This window comes from Triplophysa dalaica, chromosome 5 (assembly GCF_015846415.1).
Source record: "Triplophysa dalaica isolate WHDGS20190420 chromosome 5, ASM1584641v1, whole genome shotgun sequence".
In the NCBI taxonomy this organism is placed as follows: Eukaryota; Metazoa; Chordata; class Actinopteri; order Cypriniformes; family Nemacheilidae; genus Triplophysa; species Triplophysa dalaica.
Genome location: NC_079546.1, coordinates 2,318,052 through 2,331,491, shown reverse-complemented (window position 1 = coordinate 2,331,491; position 13,440 = coordinate 2,318,052). Strand labels below are relative to the sequence as shown.

Here is a 13,440-nt window from a genome sequence, read left to right as displayed (position 1 = left end):
ATATACACATATCAGCTCTCGCAAACCTCTTGCGGTGTTTCATATGTGGAGTATTTTTGGAATATCTGTCCGTCGGGCTGTGTTCTCCAGTTCACATTAGAATCCCCTTTGCTTTGAACCACTTTCTTTATCTGTAAAATCCAATTAAACCTCAGTTAGCATATCATGCCAGGTTTGAATTTCTGTATTTGACATCTGAGATATTAAAATATTTCAAATCATTTGTGATCCAAGTCATTAAAAGTATTTATTCAAATATTTCAACATTTTTATTAAGTAATTTGGCACTATAAAAAAATCTAACTTTCATCACATGACTTGGTTAAAGAAGGCGTTGACGTAGTCAAGTGGACAGCAGAGGGCAGTAAAGCGGTACTTAAATGCTTCTTTTTAGTAATTTTGTGTTGGTCTTTTTAAAGAACATGCCTTGCTGGAGATTCCAAACATGGCTTTCTTTATCTCACCTTTTCCAAAAGGTCCTTCTTAAATTTTGGGTCGTTGACATCAACGCCAGTCTTAGCTGAAACCATAATCCTCACCACACCTCTTCTCACAAATTCTGTGAATTGAAATGCAGCCAAATGGTTGACAGTTACATGTATTTATTTATTTGCCAGGAAGTCTATAAATGATCTTACTGATGCACATGACTCCTGCTTGGAGTCCATCTGAACAACTGCTCACACCCCCTCCGGTAAATGGGCAGTCTCGCACTTTTAACTCAGTTCCTGTACATGCGACATGGTCCATCCATACTGGCCCAACAGATGGGCCCACATACGCCATCGGCACTACGGCTTCACCACATCCCAGCTCTCGACACAAAACTGTAGCATCTTCCAGACCCCAACCAGTATTACACACCGACCCCCAATGATGATCATGTAGAACCTGAAGTTTGCCATCACACGGATTGGGGCCATCAACCAGCTTCGTAACTGCAAATATTGGTATCACATACAGTTGAACCCATTCAGACACTGAATCGTATTACTATGAGATCTTTAGTCACATTATAAAGCCTACTTTGACAGGAGACTCCCGCATCTTGTCCGTGGCTGCACAAACTTGTTTCTAATTCCTTTGATGGACAATGTTTTACTGTTGGCTCATCCCCGAAACAAGTCACATCATCCAGCCACACGGGTCCTGAACCCTGTCCGAAAAACGCCCCGGGCCTTGCTGTTATAGGAGTCCCACAATCCATGTGTTTACACACCACTGAAGCATCTTTTAAATCCCAGCCAGCATCACAGACTGTTCCCCACTGACCATTATAAAACACTTCCACTCTTCCAGAACATACATTGTCTCCGTTTACAAGTCGAATATCTAAAGTAAAGTGAATCAAAATAATCAACAAAGTTGGATTAGGCAGATGGCAAGTTCACAAAACATGATGCATAGAGAAACAGAATAATATAGCATCGTACATTAGACTTTAAATAGTTGAAATCCTTCAAAAAAGTGAATCTATGCAATATTAATAGACATCAATTCAAAAGTGGTAGTTAGTAAGACTGTCTTAATCCCACCTCGACAGATGACTCCAGCTTCATTTCCAATGCATGAATCTACCCCCCAGGTATTTAAATTGCACTCTTTCAGTGATGATTCAGTTCCTGTGCAGTCAGCCCTTTCTAACCATATTAATCCTGGTCCCGATCCAAAATAAGACCATTTCTTTGGTACAGCATTGCTCGGACATCCCAACTCCCTGCATACCACTGCGGCATCTGTGGAATCCCAGGAATCTGAACATACACCTCCCCACTGGCGTTCATGATAAACCTCCACTCGTCCAGAACACTCACCACCACCAGTTAACTGGACCCCTAATGCAGCGCGGGAGAAGAGAAGAAATGAGAGGGCATCATTTGCCATATCAAATCAGCCATAAATTATGTACACGACAGTTTTGAAACGCTTGACTGAAATATTTTTTAACAGTACCTTAAAAATCTTTTCATCTAAATGTTTAAATATTTAAATAAAAATAGAATACTGAAATAAAACAAGATAAATATAATGTATTAATAACAAATTTGTTGATGATTTGAGGAAATACAGAAGAAAACACAACCAATAAAAAACCTGATCTCACAGAATTCATTACTACAATATTTTATTCGTAGGAATTTGTTTCATGTAAATCCTACGAAACATACATATAATTAGTAACAAATAACAAATAGTTACTGCTTGTTCAATTTATTAACTTTCTTAAGTTATATCAACACAACTTTTGGAAAATTTGGTCACAACATGTCTTTTTATGTTTAGTTTAACTGAATCCATTCATGTTGAAACAACATAAAGGAGTTGTGTTGTGTCAACATAAAATAGTTATAATTGGGCTGAGGACTTTCCCAGCATGCTTTGCTATTTTCTTAAATAAGTGATATTTTATGCGTTTTCAGTACAAATAAACACTTGTTAGTGTTTAATGTGTCTTTATGTTTAAGGTTTTGAATAGTTTGTTATATTTTTGAGTTTTGTGGTTACCATTGTTCAGAAAAGTGCAGCCTTTGGTTTGGTCCTGGGCGGTTACAATCCTCATTACGCCATTCTTTACAATCCTTTCCAATCTTCTTATTAAAGTTGAATGAAATAATGCCTAATTAATGTTAAAAATGTATAATATAAAAAAAGTTGAACATATTTCATTTTTGGGAAGGTAAGACACAAATTAATTTAATAAAGTCTACAAAAAAAGATTATAATGAATCGTTTCAAACTAATTATATTTTGTTGGAGAAATGTCATTCAATTTTGTGGAAAAGTTTTCCTTAACTTAATTAAGTTTGTTTATTCTTTTTTGAGTGTGGGATACTGAAACCCCACCTGCAACATCACCCTTCAACCCAACTACCCATACTAAAATGCTCGATTTGCATTGAAAATTTGCACTCGAAAATGCAAAAATTGAGAACCGAAAATAGTTTTGGTTCACTATGTGGGGGGATATTATTATTGCTGCACTCCTGTTCAGTTTGTGCAATGATGCATCGTTCTTTTGAATGGTAATGCAATATTACATTCATTACATTGATCTACCTCTACAGACGATGCCAACATCTCTGTCATGACTGCAGGTCTGGGACTGCCACACCATTGATGGACAAGTCCTCAAACTGGTCTCTTTTCCAATGCATTGTGCATTCCTGACCCACACGGGTCCTGTGCCCTGACCAGAAACAGAGCTGTTTTCTATAGCCTTAGCGTTCCAATAGCCCAGTTCTCTGCACACCACCAAAGCGTCGGACAGATCCCAGCCATCATCGCACACCGTTCCCCATTCTCCACCATGCAAAACCTCCAGCCTGCCACTAAACGGGGCATTCACCAACCTAACAATATCTAACATGATAAAAAAGGGTTGGAAATATTTTGATCCGCTCACAGTCCCAAGGTAGATTTCATGATGTATTTAAATGTGTAGCTGACATTGGCAGATGACGCCAGCATCTTCACCATGCACACAGTTGTGGTTTCCCCATCCAAGGAATTTACATTCGGTCAGTTTAGGGTCAGTCGCAGAACACCACACATCATCCATCCATATTTGTCCTGTACCCTCTCCAAAAAATGCATTACTCTTTGCCTGTATCACATTGCCACAGCCCAGTTCTCGGCATACCATCCCAGCATCTATTAAATCCCAGTAATCGTCACACACTGTCCCCCATATCCCATTATGAAGAACCTCCACTCGTCCAGAACAAGAGTCATGGCCGTCTACTAACCTCACAAGAGCTGAAATGAAAGGCAAAACGAATGATTAGCAAAATAAAAACTTCAACATTTCTACTCTTGTGTTCCACAAAACAATTTAGTTATTTTTTAATTCTTGCTCACTTGTACAGATGACTCCAGCATCTTTTGAATGGTCTGTACTCGCCATTCCCCATTTTATCGATGTACAGCTCTCCAATGAAGCCTCACTTCCAGCACATTGTGCAGCGTCAATCCATATTTGTCCTGAACCTTGACCGAAATGAGCACCAATCTTCGCCTGTATGACAGCACCGCAACCCAGTTCTTTACACACCACTGAAGCATCTGACAGATCCCATCCGTTATCACGCACCGTTCCCCACTGACCATCATGAAAAACCTCCACTCGTCCAGAACAAGAGTGTAAGCCGTTCACCAACCTAAGAGAAGCTAAGAAACAGGATGGGTGATTATAAATGCTTCACATTTCCAGTTTCCCATTTATTAGAGGTCATTCAAGCTTACGTCCGGCCTGACACACGACTCCTGCATCGTTCTGATGCGTACAGGCCTGTTGAAGCCACTGGCAGTTCATCAAGGAAGATTCAGAGCCCAAACAAGTCACGTTACTCCACCATATATCTCCTAAACCTTCTCCAAAAAAAGCACCCGTCTTTGCTTCTATAGCGGGCCCACAGCCGGCCTCATAACACACCACCGCAGCGTCTATTAGAGTCCATCCGGTGTCACACACTGTGCCCCAAAGTCCATTTAACCGAACCTCCACCCGACCAGAACAAAAGTCGGTGCCGTTCACCAACCTCACAAGAGATGCCACTTCAGGTCCTTTTCTGAAGCCTGTGTGTGTTTACAGAACTTAAACAGAACATAGATACTCCAACAAAACACTTCATATTCATACCAGCGATTCAGTAGTTCTATTAAAGGTGTGTGTATGTCTCTGTGCTGGTGTTTCTTCTTACCCAACAGGAGAACAAAAAGCCGTAAGCAATACATTGTGATGCCTGAAAAAAAGTTTCTGTTCAGTGGTCATGCCGGCTGATAAACCATCCTTACATCACAGTCATGTTGTGGTTTTCATTTTTTAAGTATTCACGGTAAGTTGTTGAAGTTGTTCAATTTCAATTGAATTCCAGCTCTGTGTGTGTGTGTTTATAAGAATATAAAATGGCAAAGAAAACCACCCATATCTAACATATTAACATATCAAGTATTTAATGAACAAATCAGCAAACTAAACCTGTGTTTCATCATAAAAAAATGTACCTGGTAAAATGTCACTCCAAATGTCTTCAAGATGGCGTGGGATAATCTTAAGGAAGTGAACTGGGGATTTGATTGATTCAGGATTTCCCTGCATTTTCTTTATGGCTCCGCCTCTTTATCTCTGACAGACAAGCATTCACATCAAGGTGTCTGTTCGCATCTGTAATACATTGATTAAACATTTCTTGAATGTTAGACGAGCAAGTGATGCATTTCAATTACTTGGAGAAGACGAGCAAAATAAAAAAACAGACTTGTGTACAGTTTAAATCAAATTACACGTAATCAAATTTCCATTTCCATTTTTTCCCCTACTGTATAAAATGAATTTATAAAACAATTCAACTTCAGACATTTAAAATTCAGTCTATTTTTTGTGAATAAAAACTAGTGGACAAACAGTAAGAAAGGAATATTCTGGCAAGAATTAATGATCTGGCTTGAAGAATGATTTCTCTCTTCATCCATTGTACTGGTAAACAAACTAGAAACGCGTCATTCAAACATTGTGAAGACTTTTCCATGGAATTACAGTTTGCATATTTCACGAGCTGAAATAAATGATTGTCTGTGCTATTGCAGAATAGGACAATGTTTGTTAACCAAATGTGGACGTCTCGGAGAGTCTGTAGGCTACACTTTTTCACACATTTAAGACCATTATAGCTTGGAAACTTATTTTTATTCATGGCTTGACCTAATTGACTTTTGAACAGCATTATAAGAGTATTTGACTGTCAGACGCTTAAAACAAGAAGGTCTTAGTCAAGTCATACCTCAAACTGATTTGTGGGGGTGTGGTCACACAAGGCGTTTCAGGCCTGGTTGAGCATTCGCTTTTAGAAAGAATGAATCTTTTATATTTATTATTAAAATTACATTTTTGGAATATCACGTGTCTAATCCATGCATGAGCAATTTACACCAAAGACAAAGAACAACACCTGTTTGCAACATATGACCCCTTTAAATATACATAAAAACTAATGTAACTTAATGGGGGCGATGCAAACAGAATTGAGGATATTTGTGCTTTTTTCAAAGCACTTCACAAGGCTTGGTAAAAGACTGCACAGGTGCATAGAGACGTTCACTGGGTGACTACGGGTGGCTAAATTCATTTGTTTACAATTTTCTTAGAATAACTTGGGACAGATGCAGGGTTGAATTGTGGCACTCACAGCAAAAAAAAGTATTTGTGGCTTACCGAGCGCCTAAACATTGTGGTAATTCTAATGATGATCAATCACATTAGATTACAAAACTTTCATGTTTAGTATACAAGTCTCTCATTTTCACTAGAAAATATTATGATTGTGTTTGAAAACAGTTAATATGATAAGGGCAGTATACTAATATACTTATTAATATACAGTGGATGTTTTCTGTCTGGTTTCAGTAAGCCACAGAGTATGTCATATAAAGCATTACTTATTCCAGACAATGTGACTAAAGATGCTCTTAACCCCCATTGTTTTTTTTCCGTGCCTAAAACGTGCAACATCCCAGGCTTACCTCACACCTCACACTGTAATACTTGACTGCGCAGCACAAACTATGCAAATACTGTAAACGCAGCACATACTCTAACCCACAGTGCTTATCACACAACACAGCACTCACAAGTGTGCAAATATGACAACTTCAGAGCACTGTATGTGATAAAGATGATTAAATTGGAAGCAAATTGTGAGTGTTTTATAAAGCGTTTGTTATAGTCTTTCATTGTCCTGTGTCTTCTGTACATGAAAATAAACACTCAAACCTGGCTGAACTAAGCACTGTGAGCTCATCTCTTGAGCCTGTAAACAAATCAGGCACTTTCATTCAAACCACCCTTCAGACAATGATCGTTTGCATATTTCTTTGACTAAGAAAAGTGTTGAAAAACACCCTCCATGATGAAACTCAGAAGTACTTCAGGAAACTGAAGGTCTGATTTTACAGCATCATCCAAACGTTCATCTGACACCAGATGTTTGACTTTCAACAATGTTTTTGGATTGAGAACATGGTTGTTATTCAGATTTACTGATATCATTAAGAAATATGATGATGAATATAATATGGTGAATCTTTAAGAAAGACTGGAAGTAAGATTCAGATTTAGCCTCAGGCATACTTCAAAATGTGCTTGCCATGATTTTGTTATTCTTCTTAACCTTTTCAATTTTACTTCGATAAAAAACACATTACTGACCAAACTCAGTTCTCTTTCATTTAATGTGATGTTATTCAACATAATGTGTTTATACTGCCACCTAGTGACATAATATTTAATTCAATTCAATACATTTTCAATGTATGTCTGATCCTAGGTGCATATATATGTGCAGAGGATTCTTGTAATATTTGCAAACATGGCAAAAGAATGTATGGGGGAGCTTTCTTCCCCAAGTAATTTAAGAGCATGCACTAGCAATGTTCAACATTCTTAGCATAACCCACATTAAGGATCTTCCAACAATCTAAAAACATAAAAAAACAATTTTGAGCAAAGCTAGTTTTCCTATTCAAATCTCACGCATTAAATAAGCTGCAGTGTTATTTGTTTAGTTTGGAAACTTTCTGCAGATGCTTTTATAGATTTGCATGTCTGGATTTAAATACAAAAGGACAAAATATTCTGAAGCATATTATTGTAGCTATACAACCATGCATAGTGAGCATAAAACAAATAATTCCCAACTGTTTGTATAGCCAGGTGGTAAAAAAGCTCATAGCTTAAACACGCATACAAATCGTATAAACATTTAATTCACAGACTATTCATTTCACATTAGGTATGAAAAGGCGACTCATCTGTATGAAGTGCAAACAATGAAGAAGACACAATCACCTTTTTACTGTAACTAGTTGTGTGTTTTCTGTCTGGTAGTCACAAGAGACCTGTGAAAACAGCATGTTTTAAAGGGTAATATTGCATCAAGAATACTTACATGTATATATACAGAACATATTAAGGAACATCCGAAAACACACCTGTTTTGCATGCACTTAACTAAACACTAACTCTTGACTATCTACAGTTCAGAACCCTCTTCTATCTTGTTCGTCTTTCCTTTGCATCAACTCTTGTGATGCAAGAACTTTAGTTTATATTTACATGAATACACTGGAAAAACATTATGCCAGCGCTCACAAGACCTGCACCCTTGAAAGTCCCATTCATTTCAGTACAAGGTAAAAAAAAGTTTTTTTTAAAACCTTTTGAGATCATGCTAAAGCTCACACAATCCTCAGCCCATTAAGACTCTGCATTTGAGGAATTGAGAACTCTGAATTAAACATGTTTTCTAGTTGTTATTGAAACAGCAATGTTGCCTAATGTTATTAAGATTATTTTGCACAATATTCTACGGTGAAAATTTTCTGTACAATTAGAGGATTCAAATATATATATATTAAACGCCATTTTTCTTGCAAATATGTTGTCTTGTTCAGTAAATTTATAGTTTTTGACTGTAAAAAAGAAACAGTAAAAAAAACAAATCTTGATAAAAAGAAAATAAATTTTCTTGCAGCTGGGGCACCAGAAATAAATCCATAAAACGGGTTTTCCCTGTAAAATGACAGTATTCAAAATGTACATTTGTCTGTAAAATAATCAGAATCTTTTTTTACAGCATCACCATAATAAACACAGACACACAATGAAGTCTGAACAGCATTCTTTTTAATTTTACTGCCATACATATCAAGGCCATAAGCTTATACTGCCACAGGGGTGGCATTACACTACAAATAACATTTTAATATAGTTATTATACATTTTCAGTTTATTTATTATATTAAGCTTTACCTACCACATATGTAATGATGTATATATATAACTAAATTTAATAATAGTTAGGTGGAAGCAATGAAGCAAAAGTGATTATAAAAAGATTTGCATTACATTATTACTAGAAGTTGTATGCTTTTTATCTGAGAGTCAAAGGGGGACCTGTGAAAACAACATGTTTTGCATTATAATATGAAATCAATAATAAAAGCATTTTTAATGGAACATCTATCAGTAAATTCAAATTCTCAACATCCTTTAACATAAAATAAATGTTTATAATTCTAAGTCTAAATATATTATGTTCAAGGAAGAGAAAGACAGAGCAACAGCTCTCGGTTTACACACCTGTCATGTTTCTATTTTTTGGAATACTGAGCCGTCAAGCTGTGTTTTCCAGATTGCAAAATAATTCCCTCTGCTTTTAACCACTGTGTTTATCTGTCGAACAGAAAACCTCAGAGATTAACTGACATTTAAATAAAACATCATCTAGTCAAAACACAAGAAGGGAATCTTCCTAAGTGGGCTTTCAGCACTAGTTTTTACGAGAAGTGCCATCGGATTTTTAGTGACCAAAGAGAGTCAGGTTCTGGGTTGAATGTTTCATCTGAAGGACAGTGCTTTTTTACAGTAAAGTGTCCCCGTCACTATACTGGGGCATTGGGACCCGTACAGATCACAGGGCGAGCACCCCCTGCTTGTCTCGCCAACTTCTCTTACAGCAGCAACCTATATTTCCCAGGAGGTCTCCCATCCACAGTAAGCAACCAGTCTTGGGCTACAGTGTGATATGGCTGCTGGCATGATTGTGTAGTGCGTACAATCTGACTCGTAAGTTTCAGTGCAATCTACTTTCATGTGTTTCTTCGTCGCAGAGCTGCAAGATAGCCCAGGCCACTCAACTACACTTATTGTAGTGAGACCATTACAAATACCAATTTAAAACTATGGTTACTATAGTAAAACTCATGTAACCTCACCTCATCTAAAATGCTCTTCTTGATATCTGGGTCATTGACATCAATGTCATAGTCGACGGTAACGGTGATCCTTACCACATTCTTTCTCACAAACCCTGTGAAATAAAAGGGAATGGTTTATCAAAAGAAAACCCATATATTACAACGTGAGATTAAGCGGCAAGTTTCGTAAATAATCTTACTGATGCAAACAACTCCTGCGTGAAGTCCGTTGGCACAACTGCTCACAGCCCCTCTGGTAAACGAACAGTCTTTTAACAGCCATTCTTTTCCAGTACATGCAACATTATCCATCCAAATTGGCCCAACAAATGGACCCTTATATGGCACTGGCACTGCAACTTCTCCACATCCCAGCTCACTACACAAAACTGTAGCGTCATTCACATCCCAGCCATTGTAACACACTGTACCCCACTGCTGATCATAAAGAACCTGAAGTCTGCCATCACATGTACTCGTGCCATTGACCACCTTTATATCTGTGGGATACATTGGTTTCACATACAGTAAAAACGTCTTGGTTACGTATGTAACCTCAGTTCCCTGATGGAGGGAACGAGACGTTGTGTCGAGAACGACAGATGGGGTTCGCCCTTGAGAACCAATCAACTCTGACTACTATAGAAAAGGCCAATGAAATTTGGCGAATGCAATTTGCATGCCGGGCTCCGCCCCCGGAAATCCGGTATAAAAGGAGGCCGGCGTGCAGCATTCACTTACCTTTGTTCTGAAGAGCCTGAGACCTCTCAAACTGCAGCAGAATACGATACGTGTTCGTGGCATAAGGGACACAACGTCTCGTTCCCTCCATCAGGGAACTGAGGTTACATACGTAACCAAGACGTTCCCTTTCTGTCGGTCTCTCGACGTTGTGTCGAGAACGACAGATGGGGTTGCCTATGGAAAACGCCACAACGCTGTATCGCGTCACAATCTCTAGCGAAGCGACGGTAACAAGCCTGGGCGTGTCATCTCGAAGCTTTCGTGAGACTGTAACCTTCCAGTGTGGTGGTCGGGGGGTTCCAGAGCTTTCTTGGAGAAAGATGGGTACAGCCCTGACCGGTAACTTTCACGGACGGGGCCTTAGCTCTCTATAGGCGAGAGGCCGTCCAGATCAGTTTACACCGGGTAAGCGCGACTCTTAATCAGAGAAGCGCTACAGAGGCCACCTCCTACCCGTGGGGAGGAATATGGTGGATATAGGTATGGTCTCGTCCTTGGAGGAGAACGCATGGAACGTGCGGACTGAGTAGTTAACCGCGAGGTGGAGGCCCACCTGGGGAAGCTCATGGGTTACCAGGAGTGGGAACCATTCTCATGAGGATACATCAGACGGAACAGCCCACGGAGGGGGTGTTACAGACGTCCGGTAGCACTAGGTCCGGTTAGAGCTATCTGTGATAGCTCACATGGTATCCCGGCCTAAGGGGGAAGGCTGCTCTGCCCAGCCAGCCCCCAGGGGGTGCTTGTTTGGTGATGTATGGAATGCCTATTCTTAACCAGTGTCTGGGTAAGAAGGGAGGCTGGTGAGGTACCAGTTTCTTAGCGATGTGTTCGGGTAAGAAGAAAAGGTAAATAGCACACTGACCCAACCTGTTAGAGGGTGGAAAGGTGCTTTCGCAGGCATACGCCCCCCCGGATGCAAGTCCTACATGTCGCCACGCAGGACGTGGGCTGACACCGGGTTTACGCGAAGGTTGTTAACCCTTGCGAAGGTGTTTGGGCATAGCCCAACCCGCAGCTCTACAGATGTCTGCTAGAGAGGCGCTTCTGCCAGTGTCCAGGAGGTGGCTAAACTCCGTGTGGAGTGAGCCCTCACTGCCAATGGGCATGGGAGATTCTGAGATCGGAATGCCGTCGTAACGGCGTCCACGACCCAGTGCGCCAGCCTCTGTTTGGAGACAGCCTTCCCCTTCTGCTGTCCTCCAACAGACACGGAGCTGGTCAGAGCTTCAGAGCTCTGCGTGCGGTCCAGTACGTACTGGACACAACACTAATCGGGTTGGGTCTTCCTCCCCTATGGGGAGCGCCTGCAAGTTCAACACTTGGCCCCGGAGGGAGTAGTGGGAACTTCTTGGGCACGCATCCGGGCCTGGGTCTCAAGATAACGTGAGAGTTTCCAGGGCCGAGTTTAAGGCAATCCAGGGACACGGAGGATGCTCGGTGGTCCCCTACCCTCTTGAAGGAAGTGAGCGCCGTCAGGAGGGCCGTCTTACTCTATGAGGAAGATCGGAACCTCCGAGGGGCTCTTTGGGGGGCCCTGAGGCTCCCCAGGACCACTTAGGGTCCCAAGAGGGTATGGAGCGGAGATGAAGCGGATTCCGCCCTCTCGCTGCTTAGGAACCTGGAGACCAGGTCGTGTTGCCCTAGAAACTTTCCACCGACTGAGTCGTGATGAGTGGCAATAGCGACTACATACACTTTCAGTGTGGAAGGGAGATGTTAGTCTCCAGTCTCGTGAGGAGGGGAACACAATCCTGATCAAGCACCTCAGTGGGTCTTTCTCGTTGAGAAAGACACCAGGACGAGAAGAGGCACCGTCTAGAGGCGTGTAACCGCCTAGTAGATGGGGCCCTAGCCTGGGTGATGGTCTCAGCCGTATAGGGGGAGTAGCCATCTTAGGATCTTCTCGTCCCGTCTAGAGACCAGACATGGGTGTTCCAGAGGTCTGATCTGGGATGCCAGAACGTGTCCTTCCCCTGAGAGAGCAGGTCCTCTGTCAGGGGAATGGTTCAGGGGGAGTCGCTGTCCAGAGCATCGGCTCTGAGGCCAAGTGCGGTTAGACCGGTGTGGTGTAACCAATAACACTTGGTGCTCCTGCTCCCTGACCTTGCACAGAGTCTGTACAAGAAGGCTCCTGGGGGGGGGAAGGTGTGCTTCCGCCCATCCCGCGGCCAGCTGTGCGCAAGGATATCCGTGCCGAGGGCAGGGACTATCAAGCGGGCAAATGGTGGTGTTACGGGAGGTGAACAGGTTTTACCTGGGCCTACCCGAACAGCCTCCAAATGAGCTGGACTGCACGGGGGTGGAGTCGCCACTCTCCACGAGGCATAAACTGGCGAGAAAGCACGTCGGCTGTCTAGTTCAGTTTGCCCGGGGTGTGTGGCCTGCAGGGAACGAGTCACCTGTTGACTCCACCGGAGGAGGCGTCGAGCAAGTTGTGTTTAGCTGCTGTGTGCGAACGCCACCCTGACGATCTGTATTCGCTACAGCTATAGTGCTGTCCTCGGAACAGCACGTGCATGTCTCGCACGAGAGGCCGTAGCCTGCTCAGTGCAAGTAGCATAGCCCACAACTCTTGGCAATTGATATGCCAGCGCAGGCGGGGGTTCGTCCAAGACCCCACCTGCGTGCCCGTTGCACACTACACCGCACCCCTGCAGGGAGACTTCAGTCGTCACCACGACCTGCCTCATAACCTGCTCAAAGGGACCTGAGTCCGTCGAAAAAGTCATAAAGACTAGGGGTTATGGTGCGTCGGCAGCAGGGCGGCATCACCATGCGCCTGCTGCCGGTGTGCCACGCTCTCCTCGGAACTCGACTCTGAAACCAGTGTTGGAGCGGTGTCATGTGCATCAACTCGAGGGGTATTAACCCGCGAGGACGCCATGTGTCCCAGGAGCCTCTGAATTGTTTCATGGGGAACGCTGTCTGCCTAAAATGTTC

At 41.9% G+C, this 13,440-nt stretch overlaps 1 pseudogene; it reads right to left on the bottom strand.

Annotated features, from left to right (window-relative positions):
• Positions 1-11: 11 nt before the first annotated feature.
• LOC130421221 (deleted in malignant brain tumors 1 protein-like) overlaps positions 12-13,440 on the bottom strand; it is a 29,435-nt pseudogene continuing 16,006 nt past the window's right edge.